The sequence below is a fragment of the Suricata suricatta genome, chromosome 2, assembly GCF_006229205.1.
Source record: "Suricata suricatta isolate VVHF042 chromosome 2, meerkat_22Aug2017_6uvM2_HiC, whole genome shotgun sequence".
Classification (NCBI taxonomy): Eukaryota; Metazoa; Chordata; class Mammalia; order Carnivora; family Herpestidae; genus Suricata; species Suricata suricatta.
The window spans coordinates 145,259,865-145,286,422 of NC_043701.1; the positions used below are offsets into that span (position 1 = coordinate 145,259,865).

General features: G+C 49.6%; 1 protein-coding gene across 1 annotated transcript in view; it reads right to left on the reverse strand.

The window, feature by feature from the left end:
• The window catches only part of GRID1 (glutamate ionotropic receptor delta type subunit 1), a 693,764-nt gene that overhangs the window by 611,530 nt on the left and 55,676 nt on the right, over positions 1–26,558 (reverse strand). The gene's annotated exons all lie outside the window — the stretch shown is intronic.

A 26,558-nucleotide genomic window follows, 5' to 3' on the forward strand; every position in this document is an offset into this window, starting at 1 on the left:
CAGAACCTGGCACAGTCAGAAGAAACCATCAGTAAGCACTAAAAGGAAAGAAGAAAGGTAGCTTCTTCTGGAAGGAAGCAATGTAACACTTGGATAAAGAAAGACCAGAAATGGTTATGGGAGGGTATCTGACATTCATCTTGCTCCTGGCACGAACTGCTGTGATTGTAGAAGTTGAGGTACACAAAGGAGGTGCACCCACCACCAGAGTCAGGAGCTGCTAAGGGCTTCCAAGGCGCAGCAAGGAGGGCAAGCCCTTCAGGGAGACTTTGTCATGAGGGCTGTGCTGGGCTGCAGGGAAACTATAGCACTCACATTTCTTCATCTCCTCTCCTCTCCTGCTCACTAGCCAGGTGGTTTAGCTTAACGCAGGCCTTTCCAGAGTTCATCTGAAAACTCAGCACAAAAAAACTATCACCAGAAGTGACTTTGTCCTTCATAAGATTTTCCAGACTCAGGAGACAGCCATATCCAGCAGCTAGAGGGAGGAAGCACAAGGCCTCTGGACTCGCTGCTGTGCACATACCACCTGCCTGAGCCCTGGGGACCAGTAGTCTTAAGTCTTCACTGCAAAAGACAATCAACTGGGGCATTTAAAAAATATAATTGTCCATGCCTTACCTCAAGAAATGGAATTTCAAATAATGTATGACCACATCTTAAAAGTTCCCAAAGTGATTCTCCTGGGCGGCCAAGTTGAAAAGCTGGGCCAACCTACAGGTGCATAGAGAGAGCATCTGCCTCTATCTGCAAGGCCTGCTTAGACACCACTCCTCCCTGGACCCTTCCATGGAAAGCAGTATAGCCTAGTCGTATGGAAAGACCTGACCATCAGTCACCTAGGTTTGCATCCCAACCCTACAGAGTGGAGCCTTGCAAAGTGACTCTACCATTTAAGTCTTGGCTTGCTCATAGGCAAATTAAGAAAATAATCCTCACCTTGCATGGATGCTAGGAAAACTAAATGGGTAGGTGTACAGAGACCCTAACATACTACATATTCAAGCAGTGCTCTCATATGGTCAGTTTGGCCTCTAGAGGTAGAGGTAGAGGGCCAGGTGTACCCCTCTCTTTCCTGGGTGACTTGGGTAAGCCACTGGACCTTCCTGGGCTTCGGCTGCCTTATCTATAAAATGAAGATAACTACAAACAGTAGCTTAGCCCTTCTTCTTCCCCTTATTCTTCTCCTTCTTATCCCTATTATTATTATTATTATTATTAGAGCCTTTCTTTTCTTCACCCCATCAGGGAAATCAGACGCAGAGAGCCTTTGAGCACAGCCCTTCTATGGCATCCATCCTCATAGGGAACCTACAGTCCATCTCAGGCAGCAGGTCAAAGAGTAGAGTCTGTAAGCAAGCTCTTAAATCTCCACCAGTGGAGGGAGAAGGTTTGTGCATAATTAAGGAGCCACTGTGAGCAGCAACAAGACCATTTCAGATGTGAACCCAAGAATGGACACAGAGGACTCTTTCCAGAGAGCTGCTGTGGACACTAACTTACTATCCCCCAGACATTCCCTAATCCAGACATCTTGGCCCCTCCATCTTCTTCCTCATTTCAGCAGTCCCAAGGCCTTCCCTGGAGGACCCCCTCCTGGGACCTCCCCACTGCTCCCCACTGCTATGGCCCCATATCAGCCATCATCTCTCACCTAAATAATCACACCAACCCTGCCTCCAGCCCACTTTCCACCCTCAGCAGGAGGGATCCTCCTGGTCAGAGTCAGACCCCTACCTACCAGTCCACCTTCACCTCTTCCCATCCCCAACTTATACGAAACTGCTCACACTTCCTCTAAGACCCCAATGCCCCCCGTCCTGGGCATCTCTGTACCCATCCATGCTGCTCCTTGGCCTGGAATGTCCTCCCCCAACCTGTGTGCCTTGCAGATTCCTCCAAGGCTCTGCTTCATCACCACCTCCACCAGGAAGCCTTGCCTGAATATTCCTCCCCAGGCTGGGTTAAGAAACCTCTAGGCCAGCCCAGGCCCTATGTCATCACTACAGTGATGCTATTTACAAATGTTAACAGAGAGCTCAGACTCTCAAGAACGCTGGAGAGGTCTCAGACCCTCTCAAGGCCAAGCCCAAGGCTTTCACTCCATTGAGTTCACTACAGGTGGCAGGTGCACACAGAGTCTAGCCCACTGCCTGTCCTGTGGGAAGACTTCAGCAGAGTTGAGCCAATTTTAACAGAACCAGCCTAGTTGGACAATGAGAGCTGGGCTCAGGCACTCAGTTAGAACAAGCTGCAGATGTCAAGTGTTGCCCATCTGTCTCTCTCCCTCTCTCTCTCTCACAAGCACACACACACCTGCCCTGGCACACATACCTACACACAAACATGCCCGCACACATACTAGCACACCTGCACACATACACCTGTCCTTGCACATACGTGCACAGACACACAGCTCGTGCCTCTCTTATAAGCACCACATTTCAGATACAGATGGAAAACACTCCAGCTGCTCAGCCACCTTCTAATCAGGTTCTGCTTCACGGAAGCACACAGGAATTGGGAGGTTCAGACTCCAAGCCGGAGGCTCCAAATGCCCTCTTTGAACAAATCTAGAGCACCAGCTGATATAAGAGCACCCACCTCCACCATTGCTAAGCCTAGGCCACCCTATCCACTGCTGGAATAAACCAATACTTCTGCTAGCTCCTGGGGTGGGAGTGGAAAATAGGGGGTTGTAAAAAGGCCACCAAGCGGCATCACACACCAAGGCCTCTGGGACAGAGCAGGCCTGAGTGATGTTGACCATGCTATAACATGGTCCAGTAGGTGACAAGTGGGGCAGGTGGGGCAGGCAGGCATGTCAGGCAAGCAAGCTCCCCAGCAGAAGTGGATGGGGTGGGGGAGACCAGACACGGACACGGTCTGCTGTCAGGTACCAACATCCCAGGCCAGAGTCTGATGAAAGCGCAGCATAACAGCATCACAGCAGAGGGGTGAGGTCAGAGGCAGGTGGGCATAGTGGTACAGGGCAAGTAGAGCAGCCCTGTGGTCTCTCAGGTCAGGCTCCATGAGACCCACAGGGTTGCCTGGGACAGCCTTGTGACTCACAGTCTGAGTGTCATCATTGACACAACAGGGACAATAGCAGTGGGGTTGCTGGAGGGTAGAGGGGGCCATGCCCAGGCCTGTACCCAGCCCCACACACTGACAGCTTTCCTCAACAGTGAGATCAAGAGAGTACCTGGCCCTTTTGGTGGTCAGGGACCTTTGCTCCTGCCCCTCCCAGGCTGTGGGAAGGATCCAGCCTCCTGTAAACACCACTCCCAGGACCTGGTGAGGGCCTGTGTCCCCCAAGCCAGGGCACTGTTGCTGTCAGGATGACATGTGGCATCATCCACTGTCTCTGGCTGGCAGCAGGGAATTCCTGGATGGTGCCCAGAGGACTGCCCTGTGCATGATGCTCACAAAGAAACCCCATGGTGACATGCTTGCCTAAACCAAATGTGACATTCTTAATGACCCCCAAAGGAGATGCAGCCAGGGAGACCGGACACATAAACAAAGGGAGCAGCTTCCACAAACCTGCTGCTCAAATGCCCAAGCCCAGGGCCACTGCCTAGCACATCAGCAAGGAGGGAAGTCTGTGCCACATGACCCGAAGGTGAGGCCCGGGGCAGTGCAGGCTGAGGAGGAGACAGAGGGCAGCATAGGGTGGGCAGTATATGGTGAGCATGCTTCCAGGCCCTCAAAGATGCCCAGCACTGTGCCCCTGCACTTGGCTTTCAGTTAGTAATAATCCTAAATCTGCTAATGTGTGCACAGTATTACCACACGCCAGCACTGCTCTGAGATAAGTAGACACGGATGCAGGTGCAGATGCACATGTAGATGAGTGCAGACACAGGTATAGACAGAGATCAGATATATGGATAAGCACAGATACACGCATAGATGAGACACAGTTGTAGAGACAGGTAATGAGTACATGGAGGTAGAGGTAGTTATGCATACAGGCTCAATCTTAATCCTCACCACAACCCTATAAAAGGACAGATGTTCAACTGTACCATTTTCTGGATAAGGAAACAAGGCTGGCTGCAAGCCTGGACCACAACCCAGCAGTGACTGTAGGAACTGGGCCCTCATCAAGGACCTAAGAAAGACACCTTGGGGACCAGCCCGTGTAACCCCACCTCTGGACGGCCTAGGGATAGATGGAGGCAGTCACCACCGCTCTGTCATCGGGGAAGACTCCTGAGCCAGATATCCCGCCCTCCCCTGCCTTTCCACTAGGTTTGGAGAAACCACCATGGGCTCCACAGGGTGCTAGCTCCAGCCCCTAAGTGAGGCCACAGCAGCCAAGTGGGGGTGTGCAGCAGGAATGCCCTCCACAAAAGGCAGGGAGGGAATGCTTCTCGGTAGCTCAGCATATGGTTAAGATCCTGGAATCAGATCAAAAGACACAGGATGAAATCACAGCTCTGCCAGGCATCAACGATGTGACCGAGAGTTACCTGACTTCTAGCCTCGCTTTCTCGTCTGTCCCGGTGGGGATGACAGCAGTACCTACACCACACGATGGACTCGACACAGCTCTGCTCGGGGCCTGGTGGCCCGCAAATGCTCCATCAGTGTGCCTGCTTTCCTAGCTACTGAGAAGCAATCAGTGTCCCAGCATTGGGAGAACCAGGGGGGAAGAAATTAGGGCCCTATTGGAACACTCCCCCACCCCCCGCCCCGCCCAGCAGGAGCCCCTATGAGCCTACGAGGTCCAGGCTCTGGGCCACAGTCATGGCCATGTGCGTTTGCTGAGTCAAATTGGGCTCCTGTAGGCCATGCTCCCTGTTCCCAGGAAACCCTCAGGGGAGGGTGACACAAGACCCATGACTCCTGCTGGTGCAGTGGGGACCTGGGGAGCAGGACTGAGTAACCATGCTCCCCAGGTGCTGGAGGGCTCCACACAGCAGGACCCTCAGGAGGAAAAGCAGGGATCCAGAAGGATGCATGGGACAGGCCTGGAAGCATGGAAGTAGGTGCAATGCCTGGGGCACAGGAGGCAGGGTGGAGGGGACACAAAGTCAGACAGGAAGCAGGTGTGCCACAAGAGAAGTTTGAACTACAAAGGGTCACCAAATTCTCCAAGATATTCCTAAAGAGATGGGTCAGGTCATTCACTAATTCACTCCCCAACTGACAAGTCGATGTCCATCCTCAAAGCAAGAGATAATTAAGGAGGAGTCCAGAACACTGTGCCTGGCCCAAGCAATGTATCGCTCAATTAAAGGTAGCTCCTGCAATTGTTTTGTCAAGTGCTTTTTACAAAAAAAGGAAAAAATGCAAATGAATGACTGCACGGTGGTTCAAATGGGCTGTATGGACTGTGCCAGGACCACACAGTAGTAGGCTTGGTAGTAGGCTCATCCTGAGGACACAATGCTCAGGCAGGCCTGTGACACATCAGGGGCTTGCCCCTCACCTACCCACCCCCTCCCACCTCTGACCCTGAGCAACTGGGCTATCAGAGAAACCACAGGACAGAGCTGGCCAACCCTCTCTGCAGAGCCTGCCCTAGCAGAGTGACCGCCCATCCTGGGTCGCCTGGCACGGCCAGCTGCACTGGTTGTCTGGCATAATTATTAATAGCACCACCTTTCCGTTTCAGAAGTTTCTGGGTTTGGGTGATAGCTCGTGCGATCAACCTCACCTCTGAGCCATGAGCTTTTAGCTCAGAATTTGGTTGCCCTAGGGTTTTCTGAGGTTACCTAGATACCCAAGTCAGAAGGCAGCTGCAATCCAGATCAACAGAGGAGCCACACAGACTCCAGGAAATTCCTCCTCAGTGCCTCCCTGAGGCATGGCCCATAACTCTCAGGGTCACATCCTCCAGTTCTGACATAGGCCCCATGCAGGCCCGGTGCCAACCATGGCTGCTCCCTCTCTGCTGTGCTCTGCCTCCACCAAAGGTGTAGGTTGCTGAGTCACACCATTGCCTCCTAGGGAAAAGGCACCATGGCTGTGCCTGTGGCAGCCTGAGGACACTCGGCATGGCGAGACCAGAGTCTGTGCACAGAGGGAGGATGGGACTCTCACTGTGACCACGGGGCTGCGTTCCTTCCCCCACCCCCCATCAGAATCTCACCAGTGATGCAGTCCCCTGCCACGCCAGAGTTGTGCTCTGCACCAAACACCGAGACCTCAATGTCTCCTTCCCCCTCAGCTGGAAGGACCAGGCACGGCCTGCCAATAATGTGCTCAAGGAGGTTGAGAGAGCCCATTGTCTCCAGTCAGGACTTTTCAGGGATAACAATGGTGCCTTTCGCTTGGAGAGTGTGTGTTCATTTATATATCTGAGGGAGGACCCTTCTCTCAAGCAATATTCAGCTCAAGACACGGGTAATATGCCCATGAGGGAGGGTTTCCTGGGGCACTGTGATTCTAGCACATGATCACCATTCGCTTCAGAAACTTGCTCTTACTTGCCTCAGAAATGGGAAACAAGATGGAACCTCAGGATGACCCAGAAGTCCCACTGAGCACCCATGCTGGCCCTTCAGCTGCCTTTGGAGAAAAGTGTCTTGGTTGTACCATAGCCGCCCCAAAATGGCACCGTGCTCTTCAGGTCCCCCCTCAAACCCCACGGCAACCGTTACTACCCCAAGGCCCAAGACGGCAGGAGGCAAACTGCCAGGTAACGTTGCCAGGGCCTTCCTCTAAGCACCGCTGGTGGCTACACCAGCCTCATGAACAACAGGCAGTGTAGACAGTGTAGACGTGAAGACATCTGGTTCAGTCCACCACCCCGTTCAGCCGCAGGACCTGGCCCTACACACCACTCACCTCCCTTATGTCTGTCCCAGGTTAGATGTAAACAAAAACGTGCTCTGCCCCGCCCCACCCCTTTGCTCTCACTGGGCCCCTTCACTAGAACTACAAGTGTGACAAGTGAATTCATAACTCCGTGTCAGTCAAGCTCAGCAGACAGAGGGACCGATGGACCACCCCACCACGCTGACTGGGAAAAGTGTCTGACAAAGACCAATCAGTATCCAGGAACGTCAGCCCCAGCCCATGAGAAACAGAACTCCTGAGGCATGCAGCTGTGTGAGGAAGACTGGAAGGTCTCAGGAGACCATTGCTATGGTTATTAACATTTACATATGAATCCCTGATAAACAAAACTCTAACAAGCTGAACAATCCATAATTTACAGTCCCCCTCACTCACCTACTGTGCCCTTAGTGACTCAGCGCAGACCAGAATCAAGCTCTCTTAACTTAGCTCTTCAGTCCTGCTTCTATGGACCCAGGCCCACCCAGACCAACCCACTCTCCTAGTTGTTGCTGGCTTAATCTTCTAGAGACAGCTCTGATCTTCTCAGTTCCTTGCTTACCAATCTCTGATAACTCTCGCCGGACCATCCCCTGCCCAGTCCCCTACCCCCAATTGTCTTTGCAGGGCCACACACCTCTACTCCAAGTCCAAGACTTCTGGTGGGCTGGCCCCACTCCCCTACTCAGCGGTGGTCCACCCCAACCAGAATGCCAACCCTCCCTGATTGGTTCAGGGATGGGCTGGTGACCCAAGCTTGGCCTACACAATATCCCCCAGGGTCTCTCTGGTGCTTTTAGAACAGAAACCCTCACTCGTGTTGAGATTGTGAACACCAAAGTCCACATAAGCTGGCACATCTGGTGATCACCTTTGTCACCAGGTAGGAAGGACATTCCTGACAGTGAAGACAATTGAGAGGAGAGGCAAGACACACAGAAAGAGCAAGAAAGAGAAAGCAAGAGTCTTAAGGATATTTAACCACTGGATCCAGCCATGTCTGAAGCTAGACAAATCCTTGAACCACCCAGTCTTTAAGCTTCAAAAACTTCCCTTTTCTACTTAAGCCAGTTTAACTTGGATTTCTGTCACTTATAACTAAAATATTACTGATGAGTACAGCTTAGACCATGATTCCAAAAGGAATGGACTCAATGCCAGATGAATAAGTAATTATGCTGAACTAGGTGCCTAATACAAAGAAGGGAAACTGCAAAGTGCTCTTGGGACTGCTAAGGAGGGAATATATACTCTGTCTGAGAGCTATAGGGTGTCATCCAAGTTGTCTCATAAAGGACATTCCAGGTGGGAGAACAGCAAAGACAAAGCATGAGAGGCCCCAATGTGTCAAGGAAACAGGAAATAGTATCATGGGGCAAGGCAAGGGGCTCCTGTGGGAAGCACACATACCTTACTGCAAAGACAACAGAGAGAAAAGTCACCATCAGACCACACTACATCCCTAAGGCCCAAGACAGAGAGAGTAGCCCTGGAAAGAAAGCCCCCCAGGGAGGGCGGTGAGATCTTGACAGTCCAGTTCTCAATCCAGCAAGGCACAAGAAAGAACAGCAAAGGTGCCAGTCCCTGAGAGTCTCACCAGACCAGGAGAGCTCAGAAGGATCATGGGAGTCCCAGCACCCTGCTCGCAGCAGCTCAGAGCACACCAGGAGTGTGGCCACTGCAGGCCATGTACATGAGGCTCAGTGATAAACCGCGGTGAGGGGAGGGAGGGAAGCAAGCACAGGAGCCTCCAAGTCCACAACCCACACAAGCAAGTCAGAATGGAAGGAACTGAGAACCCAGGCCCTCACCCCCAGGCTCCACACGCTCTACAGCCTTGGGCCTGGCCCAAGGCTTAGCCCAGAGACAGCATCAGAGGCTGGTGGGAGAAAGGGGAGCTAAGGAGCCCAAGGCAAGCGGGGGTCACCCCCAGAGAAGGGGCAGGCTGAGCTGGGGACCACGCCTCCACAGGCAGCGCCAGGCAGCAGCTTGCTCGGCACCAGCCCTGCCTCAGCCCAGGGACATAGGACAACAACCCCACTCACCCTTTGGGCCTTGAAGCAGGCCATCGTCCTCCAGAATGCCCTCCTGACACTCCTTCCTGGGCTGCTCTGGGCTCCCATCATGCCCCTCAGCCCCAGTGCTCATCTCATCTGCCGTGGGGATCAACAAAGTGCTGAGTTTCTGTTTTCATGTCCATCACCCCTCCAAACACGGTTCCTGGGAACAAAGACACCATGCAGCTCATCCCCACCCCCGGGGCGACGTATGGTCAATAAATGCCAACAGCACACCTGGAGCTCGCAATGTACACACACAGTACATACCAAGGTCCTTCGGGTGAGGGCAGGAGGGCAAGGTGGCAGAGATCCAACACACAGGCCCTGGTGGAGGGGTCAGCATGCCCATTTGACAGAGAAAACCAAGGGCAATGACCCCACCAGGGCCCCGAAACTAGAAGGACTCAAACCAAGGCCAGCTCTTCCTCCTTCCCTTCACTGTCAGTATCACCTGGAGTCTAGGCTGCCAACCCTGGAAACCAGGGCAGAGAGGGGGGCTGCAGGGCCCACACCCCGCATCCCCTGGCAGGCCTGTCCAGGGAAGGAGGCTGACCCCAGCACACTCAGGGGTACCGCGCCCTCCATTCTGCCCACCAGCCTCACTGCGGGAACCGTGGCCTGTCCACAGGCTCCGAGCTGCAGGGGGCTCTTCATCGGCTCATCTGCAAGCTCGGTTTCAAGATTTGTCAAGACTGGCAGCAGCCAAAATGCACAGGCTGACAGGGTGATAAGAAAAATGGATTCCTATGTCGCCCTGCAGCCACATGCCCCAGGGAAGCATCGATGTACTGGGAAGAAAGGCTGTGTTCTCAGGATGGCAGAGCCTGCTGCATTTGTTGGTAAGCTCAGGGAGAAGGGTCAGCTATGGGCTCATCTCTGGGCCTCCAGAGAAACAGAACCTGCTGCCCCAGGGCTGAGAGGGAGCCTACCAGTGCCCAGGGCCATCTCTTCACCCACTCCCTCCTGCCTCCTCAGGGGACAAGGTGTTTCTGTGAGTGTGCGTGTGTATGTGTGTGAGAGAGAGTGTGTGTGAGCATGTGAGTGCGGATGTTTGTGTGAGTGTAAATGGGTATGTAAGCGTGGGCATGAGTGTGAGTGTGTAGGTATGAATGTGAATATGTAAGTACGTGTGTGTGTGTGTGTGTGTGAGCATGTGAGTGCAGATGGTTGTGTGGGTGTATAGTGAGTATGGGTGTGTGAGTGTACATAGTATGTGAGTGTGGGTAGGAATGTGAATGTGGGCATGAGTGTGAGTATGTGAGTGTGCATGTGTATGTTTGTGAGGGAATGTATGTGAGCATGTGAGTGCAGATGATTGTGAGTATATAATGAGTATGGGTGTGTGTGAATGTGCATGGGTATATGAGTGTGGGCATAAGTGTGTGAGTGTGAGTGTGTATGTGTGAGAGAGTATATGTGAGCATCTGAGTGCAGATGATTGTGAATATATAGTGAGTATGTATGTGTGTAAGTGTACATGAGTATGTGAGTATGAGTGTCCCGGCACGAGTGTGAGTATGTGAGTGCACGTGTGTATGTGTGTGACAGAGAGTGTGTGTGAGCATGTAAGTGTATAGTGAGTATGGGTATGTGTGGGTGTACATCAGTACATGAGTGTGGGCAGGAGTGTGAGTGTGTGGGCACGCGTGAGTATGTGAGCGTGTGTGTATGTGTATGAGAAAGTATGTCTGAGCACGTGAGTGCAGATGACTGTGTGAGGGTATAGTGAGGCTGGGTGTGTGTGCGTGTCCATGGGTACATGAGTGTGGGCATGAGTGTAAGTGTTTGAGTGTGTGGGTGTGTAAGAAGCAAACGAGGACAGACAAACGGACTTAGTGAAAGAGCAAGCACACAGGCCCCAGGCTCTAGGAAAACCACAGGCCTCAGTGCCCCAGCGGCCTGGCCTCGAAGCAACCCTACAGCCCTAGGCCTTGAACTTGCTCCTGTCCCTGCACAGTGCTCAGCCCAGAACAATGTCCAGTAGTTGTTGTGGGAAGGTCCCGTGATGCCCGGGTTCTCCCAGATACCCCGACTTTTGTACAAATATACAGTCACTTCCCTTCTCTCGGGCCCCGCTTCAGGGCTGCCACGTGGTCCCTGGGGGCTCACACACACGCCAGAAGGCGGGGAGAAGGAGCAGTCCTTGCCCTCCCTATATCCTGCCCCGACCGACCCCCACCAGGCGGGCACCCTCGAGGCCCGGCTGCCCTGGCCCCACAGCCGCCCCCGCCAGCTGGCTCACAAAGCGCCACAGGAACTTTTCAGAGCCAGCAAATGCCCTGGGAATCGGGGTGGGCATAAAAGAAGAGCCATTTGATTTGATTACTTGGCTCTGCCAAACGGAGCCATTTATATGTTAAAGACTTTTTTCTTTTATTTTTATTATTCTGTATATTACATTTCAAACAAAACCCTCAAACCCATGTTCAGAGCAAAACCCTTCTGCATTTTCCACAAAGCAAGCTGTTGTTCGCAGCCCCAGGCCCCAGGTCCAGGGGTGTGGCACCATGGGGAGAGGGGATGGTAAGTATTAACCCCGTAGGAGGGGTGGCAATACTGACTCCACCTTTGGCCTCCATCCTGCTCATGTTTGCTCAATGGCCTCTCTTGGGGCTACATGTTCTGGGCCCCTTGGAGACTCATACACATACCTTAGACATGCCCAGCAAGCCTAGGATGGGGGGAAGCTTGCTTTGACTTCCCAGAATCCGTTACCGATAACGTAGTCCTTCCCCTTCCTGGCGCACAGGGAGTGTCACAAGGTCTCATTAAAGGTCACCTGGCAATTAGGCGCACGAAGCCCTTTGAGGTGCATGTGAACCCTCCGATCTCACTACCGCGCCCTTCTGTGTGTCCCTTCACTCTATAAGCTCTACAGACTAAGGTCCGGATTTTGTGGAGAGAGAACTAGCCAGCTGCTGTGGCTCATCCTCTGCCCAATTCCCCCCTGTCAATACATCACTCTCAATAAAACTCTGTGTATACTGTATGGAGCGACCTACTTTGTTTCCTGGCCCCAAAGTGCCTTCTCAGTCTGGGGGAAACTTTACTGTCCCCCACCTTCTAACACACTCGCATCCGCATAAAGCTTGCAAGGTAGAGACACTGCCCTTCAAAGGAGCATCACCACCAGCCGTGCAGAAGGGAGGTGACACCTGGGCAATGCAAGGATGCAGGTGGAGTGGACAGCATTCATTCATTCATTTATTCATTCATTCATTACTCATTCATTTGACAAATACTCCCTCTGGGCAGTCACTCTGGCCCAGGTGCTGTGTTGGGTGAGATCGAGTCACACGGGACACATGTCTCTGATGTCTCCAACTCGCGCTCTAGTCCAGACAATAGAAAATGACCAAGTACATTATAGAGCATCTTTGCTGGAGATCCCAGTGGAGGGTAAAACTAAATCAGGGAAGGGGATCTTGCGAGCCAAGGGTGGGGGAGATTGGTGCTGAAAGGAGGCTAGGAGACCCTCTTCTAGGGGATACTTAAGCAAAGCCCCAGGGGACAAGGGAGAGCCTTCCATCTCTGGGAAGAGCCTCTGGGGCAGACTCCCATGGAAGGCATAGCTGATGCTTGAGGGCAGCAAGGACCAGAACAGCTGAAGGCAGTGAGAGGGAGCTTGTGGGAGCCGGGCGGGTGTGAAGAGGCAGGGCTGCACAGGGCCTGGCCAGCACCACCCCCCACCCCTTATCCCCCACCCCGGTCACAACCTCAGCTGTTGCCCTGTGAGACGAGGAACCATTGGAGGCTTTGATCCGAGGAGTGGAGAGACGCAAGTTGTTTGTATCAGCATCACTCCGGCTGCCATCTTGTAAATAAACTGAAGACATGAGAACAGAAGCCAGGAGGCCATTCTGATAATCCGGGTGAAAGACAGTGGTGGCTCAGAGCGGAGCTGCAGCTGTGGGATGGAAAGAGGCACCAGCAGGAAGTATGGGTGCTTGGGGCATGAAAAAAGAGAATGAGTCGGACCCCAAGAGGCTGGGCCTGAGCACTGGGAATGATGGGCAGATGAAAAGGATCCAGGAGCCTGTTTGGGTCAAAGAAAGGGCTTGGCGGGGGACCTGCACATCTGAGAGGCCTATTACCCACCCAAGTGGACAACCTTGCCATCCAAGTGGCAAAAGAGTCTGGAGTTGAGGACAGAGGCCTCCGGAGTGGGACACTGAGGACTCATTGATGTGTATGCAATATTTAAAGATATGAGAAGGTCCAGGCTACCAGGGAAGGGAAGGTAACTGGAGAAGAGAGACACCCAAGGTCTGAGGTGTAGGACACCACTATGTGACCATCAGGGAGATGAGAAGGACCTGGGACACCACACTGTGTGGCAGTCAGGTGACTATGAGATTCAGGAACGACATGAGGGAAGGCACTGTAGGTTGAGGGCACAGATCAGCAATAAAGAGGTGGGACATGGGGCAGTAAATAAAGAGGGAGCAGGGCCAAGAAAGGAGCTGTCTGAGGCAGGAGACAGCCCAGCCTCCCGGTAAGCTGATAGGACTGATACACAGTCCAGGAAGAAAGGGAGAAAGAAGTATGGCTGGCCGGGGCCTTGAGTGAGCCAGAGGGGCCCAGTACCCAAGGAGAGGGACTCCTCGGGTTGGGGCATGGCCATCAGGAGGGACCCAGGGCACGATCAATGGCACAGATTGCTGGTCGGGGGGGGCGGAGGGGTCTGATACAGTGGTGAGCATGGGATGGTTCTATTCCTCGGGCTTCTCTTTTCTCAATGAAATATATAGAAATCAGGTCTTCTGCTAGCAGGGGATGGGCAGAACGTAGGAGAAAGGTGTTGGAGGCTCTGAAAAGGGAAGAGAAAGAAAGTCAGGGGCAACAGCAGAGTGAATGGACTAGAGAAATGCATCGTGATGCAGCCAGCAGGCAGAAGTGTCCCCTGAAGTTGTCACCAGTGAGACTGGTCAGCATGGATGGATGGTTTTCTCCATCAGGAGTAGCAGGTTAGGGCTTGGCCAGCGATGGTATCACATCTGAGCTTGTCTTGTTCATCTGTATTCTCCGCACCCAACAACCTTCTATAGGAACTCAACAAACGATTGAGAGAAGGAACGATCAGAGAGGGAGATGCATCAATGAGACGTCTACTGTGCCTACCTGGCACCAGAGCCAAAGAGATCCAGAACGTATGATGTTCATCGAGGCTGTGAAGGGCAATTCGATCAGTTGATTCCAAAGCCACCTCCCCCATTCTTCCTCCAGACTGTGCTTCTGATTCCTGGCTCCTGTACCAGGAAGGTGCACGGAGCTAGGATCAGCGTTGCCCTGGAGAACCTTACTGGGAACCAGGCAGCCTCCCCAGTGTCCACTCTGCCAGCCCCCTGTTAATCACAGAGCCTTCCACACCATGGCCAGCAGCCAGTCTCCCATGCCTTATACGCTCCTCCGGATGGCTGAGAACCTACATTCAGTCCCCATGGTTCACCATTAAATGGGATCATTAGCAAAAGTCTGCAACAAGAAAGGAAAATGCTTCTGAGATGACATAAGAGAAACCACAGGGTGTAAAATGGATCACCACTGCAGTTATAGCTGTTGTACATCTGTTTGCAGAGAAGTTCTAGAAGGAGCCACAAAAAAATTAAAATCATTTGCCTGATAAAATGAGGAAATCATGGGTTACTACTTTGTTTGTTTTTTAATTATGAAAATGTTATTGCCATCTTAGTTCTACAATAAATAAAAAGAATAATTTTTATTATTTTTTTTTTACTTCAGAGAGAGCACATGTGACCAGGGGAGGGGCAGAGGGAGGAGAGAGAGAGAGAGAGAGAGAGAGAGAGAGAATCTCAAGCAGGCCTCACACTCAGCACAGACCCCAAGCCAGTGCTCAATCCCATGACCCTGGGATCACGACCTGAGCTAAAATCAAGAGTCAGACGCTCAACCAAATGAGCCACCACCCAGGTACCCCAAAAAGTATAATTTTTTTTAAATGAGTTATTCTACTACACTACAGGTATAAATATAAAATAAAGTGAAGGGAGATCCTATTCACAGAGACAACAAAGACTATAATTATTTAGAAATAAACTTAACAAGAGATGTGCATGACCTACTAAAGAAAACTAGCAAACTTTATTGGGAGCTATAAAAGACGATTTGAATAAATACAGAAAATAACCATTCTCAGCTGGGAAGACTGTGTTATAAAAATGTCAATTTTCCCCAAAAGTTAATTTATAAATTTAATCCAATCCCAATCAAAATCTCAAAAGGATTTCCTAAAGGAATTAAATAAAATCATTACAAAATCACTTTGAAAATAAGCAGATGAGAATATTAAGTAAAATTCCATAAAGGAAAAAAAAATGAGAGGAAACTAGATATAAAAGTAGATTATGAAGCAATTATAATTAAAGTACCACGTAACTGGCACAAATACAGAAATATGGATCTGAGTTTAAAAACCCAGAAATAGACCTAATTGCACACGATAATTTAATGTTATTACAAGGTAGGCATCACCAAACAATGGGGAAAGGAATTCTTGATTAGTAAACTGTGGTAACTGGTAGTTGTAAGGAAAAGTAATTATTTCAGAAACGCACTTTACCTCACACACCAAAAAACAAACTCTGGAGGGATTAAAGAGTCAAATGGGGAAGTCAAATGAAAAGAACAACTTAGCGGGAAACATTTATCTGTTCTCTAGAGGGAGTGATAACTTTTCAAGTTTCATGCTGATAAAAGGAAGTACGAAAAAAATAAATAACAGATTCAACAACATAAAAGCTTTGTAGAAAGGAAACAAGATAACTAAAATTTAAATAGTCTAAGAAGAATATTTGTGGCGACATGTCAGGCTGAGTGTTGATAGCACCTTAATATAAAGAGTTCACACAAATCCGCATGAAAACTTCAAGATGCCAACAGATGAATGGGCGGAATAGAAATCCGCAGGAAATAGCTGAGGCAAGCCCACACCAACAGTTAGAAGGAAAAGGCTACTTCAAGATGTTCAACATGACATGATGTAGAATACCCAAACATGGAAAACAGTCTCCGCAATCTAAACTTCTAAGGAGGGGCATATTTAAATAAATTAAAGGACATCAACTTTAATGGCCAATTTATGCAGTCATTGAAATGATAATTAGGAAAACTGATAGCTACAGTGAAAAATGTTTACAGGATAATAAAGAAAGCTGTAACCAAATCTGCAGTTGTGCTATGATTGAAAATATGCCTGTGGGCCAAGGGCTGGAAGGGAATGGAGACAATGAAACCAATGGAGTTTGGTTCTATTATCCCTCTTCCAATGGAATAGCATTTTTGTATGTTACATAAAAACTTAGACGCAGGATTCTCTTTGGCTATGTGGTTGGCCACACCTGATGTTCCTCCCTGAGCTCCAGAAACTGTGTCCTGGGGCTGAGGGGTCATGTCACCCCATGGCCATTCTGTCAGGACCCAGGGCCCATTAGGTCTGGCTGGCTTCTCACTGACGTTCACAGCATCAATGGCCATCCCAACTGGATGACAGGTAAGACCTGTAAGCTGGAGACAGTCTTGAGGGCAAGAGACACTGGTGCCACTAACTTGCCTCTGCCTGGGTTGGCCAAGCTTCTGCCTGGACCCAAATAGATAGGATATGTAATGGGTTCAGCAGTCTCCCCGCCAAAAGTCACGTTTACAGGGCACCTCAGAATGTAAGCTATTTTTGGAAATAGGATGTTTGCAGATATAATTAGTTAAGATGAAGTCATACTGGACTGGGGTAGGCCCTAAATCCTACGCCAGGGTCCTTATGAGAAGAGGAGAACACACCTAGAAACCCAGAGAGTGTAGGTCTTGTGGCAATGGTCATAGAGACCAGAATGATTCTTCTACCAGCCATGGAACACCAAGGACCGCTGGAAGCCACCATAAGCTAGGAAGACAGAGGCAAGGAAAGATTCTTCCCTCAAGCCTTCAGAGGGAGCATGGTCTTGCCAACACCTTGATTTGAGACTTTCAGCCTTAACATTGGGAGAAAAATAAATTTCTGTTGTGGTTTGTGGTCATTAGACCTGGGATGAACAGGATAGCATCCCAGTCCACCTGGAAACAGCCTGTCTTCCTAGGGAGCTCCAGGCCCTGGCCAGGCCCTGAGGCCCACCCACCAGCCTCTTTGAGGTCCCACTAGAGTCATCAAACACAAATGAAGCTGCAGTGATTTGGAGTAGAGTCTGGGAGTCCGGGAGACTCCAAGCAAAGCATTTACCTGGGTTCTACCCCGGTGGAGCCCACCATTCCCCACCCCAACCTCCCTGCATTTACCTGAGGAATGGGCTCAGAGAACAGTATGGAAAAGAGAGAAGACAGATCCACAGCCTCATGGGGCACAGGAAGAGCAGGAGCTTTGAAAGCCGGCAGACAGAGTTCAAATTCCACCTCTACCATGCACCAGCTGGGTTGTCTCAGAGAAATCACTCAAACTGGGATCATGTTAGGGTAGGGAGCCTGGCATTCCTGTTCCCCTCTATTGCTGGTCCATCTATAGAGCTACATTATGTGTGCATGACCTGGAGGGTCCTCCCTCCGTCCAAGCAAGGCAAAAGGAATAAATCCTTATTTGAAAAGTCAAATAGGGGGGTGCCTGGGTGGCTCAGTCAGTTGAGCATCTGGCTTCGGCTCAGGTCATGATCTTGTGGTTCGTGGGTTCGAGCCCCACATCGGGCTCTGTGCTGACAGATCGGGCTCTGTGCTAACAGCTAGTTAGAGCTTAGAGTCTGTCTTCAGATTCTGTGTCTCCCTCTCCCTCTGACCCTCCCCTGCTCATGCTGTCTCTCTCTCTTTCAAAAAAAAAAAAATTAAAGAAAAGAAAAGTCAAATAAACCCTCCACAAGAGTAAAAAAGAGGCAGCTAAACTAGCTCCCCATGGGGGGCAAACCACAGGTCACAGGCTCAGAGGTACCCAGGTCTAGGGCCCAGAGGCCAAGATGCCCCAGCCTGGCCGTGCTGCCAGGGCCCTAGCCGACTCTGGCTCTGGGTCTCATTGACTTTCTGTTTCAGGTTGCACCAAAGAAAAACCCAAAATCAATCAGCCCCATCTATCTATATCTGCCACTGACACTCTTCATTTCCATTCATTTTCCTTCCTGTTGTGCTAATGGTGTGTGGCTAAGCCACAGTATAAAAGAAGATATAAAATTATACAGCATTATCTTTCCCCTGAGCCTGAGCACATGTGCTTTTTCTCTCCAGCTCTGCTGATTCTTTAAAGAAGGAAGTGGACACAAATCTCACCTAGATTTAGACCCATTTCTCAAGGGGCCCACTGGTCCAATAGATGGGCCTTCAGACACAGAGTACCATTTTAACTTGTATCCCAACTTTTCCAAGGAAAGGAGCTGCACGGGCCACAGAGGCCTGGGCAGGAGAAAGCCAGCACATCAGCCCCTTGCCTTGACTTTTTGCCTGAACCACTGGCACCAGGGCTCCAGGGGTTGACAATCACCACTAGTAACCGACCCCAGGATCCTCTGCCACAATCAGGCTCTTTACCCTTCTTGAGACCTCAGGACTATTCAAGAGAGCAGCTGATCTGATTCAATAGAGTGAACACATTCTAAAATCTTCAGTTGTTCTGTACTTGAAGGAGCCTCTTAAAGCATCAAGGCTACCCTCACACCCGAAAAAAATGGGCTTCTGACTCAGGGCATGGCTCATTACCTCTGGCCCACATTCTACAAGCCAACGTCACAGGAAGAAATAGGAGGGATTGTTCTAGACCTTCGCTACTCAAAATGTATATCCATGGACCACCTGCAGCATCACTTAAGAGTTAGAAATGCAAAAGCTTGGGCCCCGCCACAGCCCCCTGAATCGGAATCTGCGTTTCAGCAAGAATTCCAGGTGCCTGTACAGACACACGAAAGTCTGACAAGCACTAGTCTAAATAAGAAGACACTTAGAAGAAATAACAACCAATGGCAACATACAGACCTTGAAGGAATACTGACTTAAGCCAATCAGCTGTAAGAGATACTCTGGAGCCAACTAGGGAAATTTGAATATGGAATGTGAGATTATAGTAAGAAATTATGATTATTCTGCTAGGCATGATAATGGTGTTATGAGTACCTAGGAAAATGGTCTTAAATTCTTAGGGATACATACTTGAGTATTAAGGGGTGAAGTGTCATGTCTGCAATTTTCTTTAAAATATCTCAATAACAGGGCACCAGGTGGCTCAGTCAGTTAAGCGTCCAACTTCGACTCAGATCATGATCTCACAGTCCATGAGTTCAAGCGCCACATCAGGCTCTGTGCTGACAGCTCAGAGCCTGGAGCCTGCTTCAGATTATGTGTCTCCCTCTCTCTCTGCTCCTCCTTCCCCTCTCAAAAATAAACATTAAAACATTTTTAATAGTTCAATAACAAAAAAAATAGATGAAGCATATACATAGCAAAATAGTAACACCTGTTAAACCTACGTGATGGATGTGAAGGTCCATTATATGATTCCACTACTTCTCCGTATGCGTGAAAAATTTGGATAATAATCAGAAATAAAGGCTTCTTTTACTTCATTAAAGAGATTTTTCTAAACAAAAAAGAAAATTAAAAAAAGAGAGAACTGCTCAGGTAGGAGCCTACACGGGTGATTTTTCCTTCTTGGCAGGAATTAGGCTCAGCAGGTAGGCAATAAGTGAGGAGGGTACAGCAATAGGCAAACATATGTTTCTCGAGCACCTATTACCTACTAGGCACAACAGTAGTTAGTATTTGTTTTCCTAATTTATCTTCACATTACCCCACATGTATGGGGTTTTTTTGTTTTTTTGGAGAAAGAAAGAGAGCATGAGCAGGAGGGAGGGGCAGAGGGATAGAGAGAGACAGAGAGAGAGGGAGAGAGCACATGGGGGGAGCAGAGGGAGAGGGTGAGAGAGAGAGAGAGAATCCCAAAAGCAGACACCCCTCTCAGAGCAGAGCCTGACACAGGACAATACCACAACCCTGGGATCTTGACCTGAGCCAATACCAAGAGTCAGATGCTCTACTGACTGGGCCTCAGGTGCCCCAAGGTTGGTCTTATTAGCTCCATTTTACAGATGAGGAAACTGAGCTGCCAACTGGACACCCATCACCCCATGTCACACAGCTGGTGGGGACTGGGGTAGGGTTTTCAGTGATAGCCCCATCCCCTCCTGCACACCAGCAGCTCACCTGGCTCCACAGGGAACTATTGCAAAGGCCTCACCTGAACTCCCTTCTGGCCACCACAGTGCTGGCAGAACAGGCGACAGGGCTCATCCTGAGCTGTTCCTATCTCCACTGGTGCCTTTCCAGACACTGCCTCCTAGTCCCACCTCTGCCTCTTGTCTCTTGGCTAATTGACCTCACGGCTGCTGACCTTTTGAAGACCCAACAAATTTTCTCTTTTTAGTCTCAGATCATTACTTCTTGCACTGCCCTTTTCAATCTCCAAACTTTCCTCTGGCTGGATGCCCACACAGGGTATCCACTGGCTGTGCTGTGCGAAGATACACTGTTAAGTGTTCTCAATCGCTCTTCCCCAGCAGGCCGTTAGGGCCCCTGACCCTGGTGGTGACCCTCCCTGCTCTCCATCTCACTCAGAGGAGGCACTGAGAGGGTCCCCAGGGCCACATCCCCAGCTCTTTCCACTGCACTTTTCCATACTGCCTGTCTGTCCTGACTCCTCCATAAGCTGCTTCACAATGCACTCTGCTCTTTGGCACACCACATGATCCGTGCTGGGGAGCCCAGAAGCTGCATACTGAGAATGCACCATGATAGGGGCACCTGCATGGCTCAGTCAGCTAAGTGTCCAACTTTAGCTCAGGTCATGATCTCACAGTTCATGGGTTTGAGCCCCACATCGGGCTCTGTGCTGAAAGCTTGGAGCCTGGAGCTTGCTTCAGATTCTGTGTCTCCCTCTCTCTCCGCCCCTTCCCTACTCATGCTCTGTCTCTGTCTCTCAAAAAAATAAACATTAAAAATTTTTAAAAAGAAAAAGAAAATGCACCATGACAAAGGGAGGGTATGAGCAGAGACCTGAACTTATGCTTCATGTATCCCATCTTTAGTGCCCACATTTGCCTTCCCAAATCTATACCCCCAGGTCTGCTGCTGGAGTCCCATAGAGGACCCCACCCTCGCTCCTGGACCCAGAAGAATATGCTGAACCCCACAGAGCTCTGTCTCTTTCCCCCAGCCCAAAGGGCATGGCAGGTGCCAGAGCTGCAGGCAGAGACCCCCAAAGACAGGAAGAGAAATTCGGAGGAAGCTAACACTGTGTCTGCTCTCCCGTATCTATGATCTCAATCTCCAGCCTTCCTGTAAAATGCAAGCTATTGTCTTCATTTAGCAGACAGGAAAAATAAAGGAGGATGAGGTGTGTTGCGATTTCCAAAAAAGTGGGGAAGCAGAGATCAGAGCCCCTATTGCCACAATGAAAAGCCACACTCTTTTCATGGTCAGGGTGTAAGGTGTTTGCAGATCTGAAACTCTCAGATTTAAACAAAGATCACAGGAGCATTTTTAAGCCACTGGAGGCCACTGTTCCCATCTGCGATGGCTACTTTTGAGTGTCGACTTGACCAGGCTATAGTGGCCACTTATTTTATCAAACACACTAGTCCACAGGTTGCTTGCTGTAAAGGTGTTTTTTAGATGTGATTAAAATTAACATTTAAATCAGTAGACTTTGAGTAAAGCATACTATCCTCCATAATACAGGTGGGCCTTATCTAAGCAGTTGAAGGCCTTAAGAGAAAAGACTGAGGTCTTTCCAGAGCTTTAGACTTGAGTCTGCCTTCAGATCCAAGAGTGCAACTTCAGCTCTCCCCTGGGTCTCTGGCTTGCTGGCCCACTCTGCATATTTTGGATTTGCCAGCACCCACAATCACATGAGCCAGTTCCTTAAAATAAATCTCTTTCTCACTCTCCCTTGCTCTCTCTCCCTGTTTGTCTCTCTTTGTCTACATCCCTGTTTGTCTCACTCTCTCTCTCAATGGGTGAAGAGAAGAAAGAGAGAGAAATACGCATGGGATTTGGTTGTGTTTCTCTGAAGAACCCTAATACTCCACCTCCTAGAAAAAGCCCTCCCTCAAGTTCCTTCCACTGGTCAAAAGTATAGGGGTGCTGAGAGACAAGCAGAGAAGCAGGGTTTGTGCCTGCCCTGATGTATGCCCCATAAACCTTTCTTTATTTCTCTTAAAGTGACTGGAAAGTTACATGGCTAAGGATTGATCTTGGCTTTGTGATTGTATAAAACTCAAAAGAACTGTTAGTCTATAACCATGTGGTTTTCAGACCTCACTACCCATCCTCATTCCCTCCTGCCCTTGGAAGCAACAAAGGATCTATCTAACATCTGTATCAGAGGCTCCAAAGGCTCTAGGAGTAGAAGCACAAGGGCTGGTGCCGCCAGGGCTGAGAGCATCTCTGCAGAGGAGCTCCTCCATTCAGCCTCTCTGGGCAGAGAGAAGAGGTGGGGGGGTCTTCATTAGTCCTGGCACCAGCTCCCAGAAACTATGGGAACTGGGAATTCCAGTGATACCTTCCTACAAAGCCAGACCACCGTGACTGCTCTGGAGACTTCAGAAAGGAGGATCAGACAATGCCTTGGATGCCCTGGGAAAGGAGGGCTGAGACTCCCATTGAGCACTTTCTGTAATTTATCTCTATGCAATGACTCTATAAAGTAAGCAACGCAGTCCCCGTTTATAGCTGAGGAACAAGCCTCAACTTGAATCTACATTTGAGGAACAGACCTCAGCAAGAATTGTCATAAGCCCTCTTTCCAAAGACCTTATAACAAGATGGTAGGAAGCCAGGTTTACAATTGGGTGTTTTGACTTAAAAATACATGCTCCTGGGGTGCCCGAGTGGTTCAGTCGGTTAAGCATCCGGCTTCGGCTCAGGTCATGATCTCGCAGTTCATGGGTTCGAGCCCCATATCAGGCTCTGTGCTGACAGCTAGCTCAGAGCCTGGAGCCTGTCTTCAGATTCTGTGTCTCCCTCTCTCTCTGACCCTCCCCTGTTCATGCTGGCTATCTCTCTCTCTCTCTCTCTCTCTCATAAATAAATAAAACATTTTTTTTAAATGCATGCTCCTGTGTTCCAGCCCAAAGCCTTCTACCAACACTTAAGGTGATCAGTGCTCCAACATTTATTCTGACCAGATTTTTAAATTATCCTCCTCGGATGTCTCCCAGTCAAGAAAAATGCTAACCCCACCTGATACATGAATGCAGAAAAGAAGAAATGCCTTCAGGGATCATCCCACCTAGACCCTCTCAGCAAGTCTTTAGGCTAACTGGAATCCCAGCCTTTACTCCAAAACTTGAGAGGAAGAGTCCTCCACCCTAGTTGGCCTAGTTTGGAGCCTCTCCCACTATAGCCTCAGGCCCCACCTGACCCCTGCTTTGATCCCACAAGACGTGTGAGTGTTAATGGACCCTGGTGGCTTGTCTAGGGCTCTCTTGAACCAAGGTCAATGGAGAAGGCTCTTTGCTTGGGTAACCTTCCCCAGTCACAGTACTCTGATGGATTTAAAATAGCTTCTAATCACATTTGGCATTCCCTTATCTGCTTCTAGGAGACTTCCAAATCCCAGGGAAAGATACAGGCATTATCGAGAAACTCCCAAACATAAACATGTGGCAACCTGGGCTCAGAAGACAAAGGAAGTGACTCCTAGATGGACTTAGAAGACAAAGAAAGTGTCTCCTAGATGCTAAGATCCCTATATCTGGGCTCAATTCCCCCCATTCTCTCTCTTCTGTCCTTACCATAAGTCTGGATCCCTGAAGCCAGTAGTCAAAGCAATGAAGAAAAAAAAAAAAAAAAAGAAAAAGAAAAAGCCACATTCTTTCCATGATCCGGGTGTGGGATATTCTCAGATTTGAGCCTCTTGGATGTAAACATGGACTAGAGGAGCATTTTTTAAGCCACTGGATGACACTTGGTTAAGCCATGGTGGCCAGTTGTTTGATCAAACACTAGTCTCGATGTTGTTGGAGGGAGAGAGAGGGACAGGGAGGAAGGGGGTCCATTTCTCAGGCCAGAAAGCAAAGACCTTTCCTGACACAGAGATCCAAAATCCTAAAGACATGTAACATAAAGAGATCCAAGGCCTCCTAACAATAAAAATCCCAGAGAGAGGGCAGAGCACCCACAGCAGTCTGGACTCTGGAGCCAGATAGCTAGACCTCAGAAGTACTGGAGAGAATGGTGCTGCCCTGGCGCTATCCAAGGTGCTGACCTGCACTTCAGAAGTGTGCTTTGAAGAGCCTAAGGACTGGAAGAACCTTATCCCCACACCTTAATGCCACTTTGGTGTGAATTCTACTGTCCAGAATTCAGGTGCCAGGTCTGCCCTCACCTCCTGCAAACCTGCCCTTCTTGCCTACTCTCCCCAGACACTTAACTTTCCATCTGGACTCTGTCCCAGAAGCAGCTTATCTTTAGCTTCATGGACGCAAGACCTGAGTCCACCTCTGAGTGGCCAGCTGGGTTCTTCCACCCCCCAGACCTGAACTAGCACCCACCATCCTTTGGAGTGAGACCCTGACATTTGGCAATGGCCCTAGAGCCACTTCCAGAATCTGTGAATATTTGGTTCAAGTGGGCTATTGCTTCTATACACTCTGACAAGTTGGGGAGTCTATGCCCAAATGTATTAGTAGAGTAAGAACACAAAACACCCATCCTCAAGTCATTATTTCTCCTATAGGGTGGTGTTGATCAAAAGAGAAATCTGCTGTGCTGGAAAAGATATTAGGTTCGATAGCAAGTATATAAAATATTCTTGCCTAGGGGAATTCTAAACATATAATTATTTCATTACTTATGTTTGGAAACAGTCCATATTTTACGTTAATAGGATGATGATATAGTAAATTAGTGGATTTAGGAGAACTTGTCTCAGAACTTAGGATTTATAAAGTCATAGGATAGATAAGGGATGGGAAGCTGCAGAGCATTAATTTTCTTGAGACCACAAGAGTGAGGTGAGCACTAAACACAGCTGGTTTTGACAAAGTGAAAAAGTGGAGCAGTTGACTCTGAAACCTGCAGCCCGAAAATGGGCCCCATCCTCATGCTAATGAATGATAATTAATAAAGCCACTGTAATTGAAGTAACCAACAGTATTTGGTCCTCTACAAGCTACCCTAGAGGAGATACTGGGATGAAGTCTAGAGGTGTTGAGTAACAGAGAGATGGCATAAGGGTGAGGACCATGGTGATTCGTAAAGGAATCAAGTGAACCTGTGTTCTAGAGAGTTCTGGGCATGGTACCTCTCTGTCCTGTCTCCTACGGACCCAATTTCAACCAGGTAAAGAATCAGAGATGTCCACACTGCATCATCTGTTCTATCCACAGCACCCCTCTACCTGGAAGGAACCCTAGACAGGAGAGAGCAGCATTTGTTCCCCTGAAGGCTCTTATGAAGAGCCATGAATGGCTTGAATTACCAGAAGTGTAGCCGCTGGCCTCCATAATTAACACCAACAAAGAATCCACCCAAGGGAAATCCATTAAGTGGTGTGGGATCAACATCCTTCAATGGCCTTCCTTCTGAAATATATCTGTGCAATTTGCACACAAAACTTGCACTAAAGTTCCTCCTGCAAACCCCCCTGCTTTGAGAGACCGTCTTCTCCACGTGTCTTTGAAGCCAATCCTCAATGAGCTCAGCCTCTAAAACTCTGCCCTCCATTTCTCCTGCAATATGCACAAATACAAGACTGAGCCAACTCCACTGTATTTCCCCACCCTCACCTTCTCAGAACTCACAGCCAGATCTGTTCAACCCCACCACCATGCCCTCAGGTCCCAGCTGGCTTTCCTGAGGCTACCTGCCAGGTCACAGTCTCAGGTCCACCATCGAGACTGCTTCAGTTTGCTTCTATTGTCACCCAAGCCAGAACCCAGTGCACAGTGCAGTGCCCCACCATCCCCTCTCCTAATGGCTCCACCTGGACTCGGAGCAATTTAGTGGCAGCCCTGACACCGTTCTTTCCCCACCCTCAAGCCAAGATCCTTCTATCCAGGCCCACAGCCTATAACGAGTTCTCACTGTGAACAGACACAGCCCGATGCCCCAAATCATTCCATGCCCTTCTCAATGGACTGGATCCCAAACTGCTTCTTAGGACAGTGTCACAGAGATTCTGTATACACTTGGAACTGGTACCTTCTGCCAAGTACTCTCACCAGGGCTGGCATCTACACTGGGTGTTTTCCAGCCCCACGTGGAGCACAGTAGTAGGAACAGGGCTCAATCAGCTTGCAGCCTGTGCCTGACCCCAACAAGGAGCCTTGAATCCCCAGGACCCTAATCACAGTTTGATGCATCAGCCAACCCTACTCTTGCAGGGGACCCAGGTATCTAAGTGATGTGCAGAAGGGCAAATATGGGTCCAGACTCCAGGTTTCCCACTGCCTAGTTTATGGTGTCTGCAAAGAGGCTGGAAATTCCAGAAGAGGCTGTTGATTCCACTCATACCCCAGCTAGACACACCTGCTGCCCTTCTGTCATCTTGTCCCAGAGACTCCACATGCACTCCAGTTTGCTAGAGCCCAAAATGTTCCCACTTTTATTTTTGGAGCTTCCAAAAAGCCAAAGTCAGAGGAATTTACAACTTGGCCAGCTTTGCTAATACCGTGCAACGGTCTGCACAGTAATAGCCTGTTATCTCTGAGCCCAGATCTCTCCGTCTCA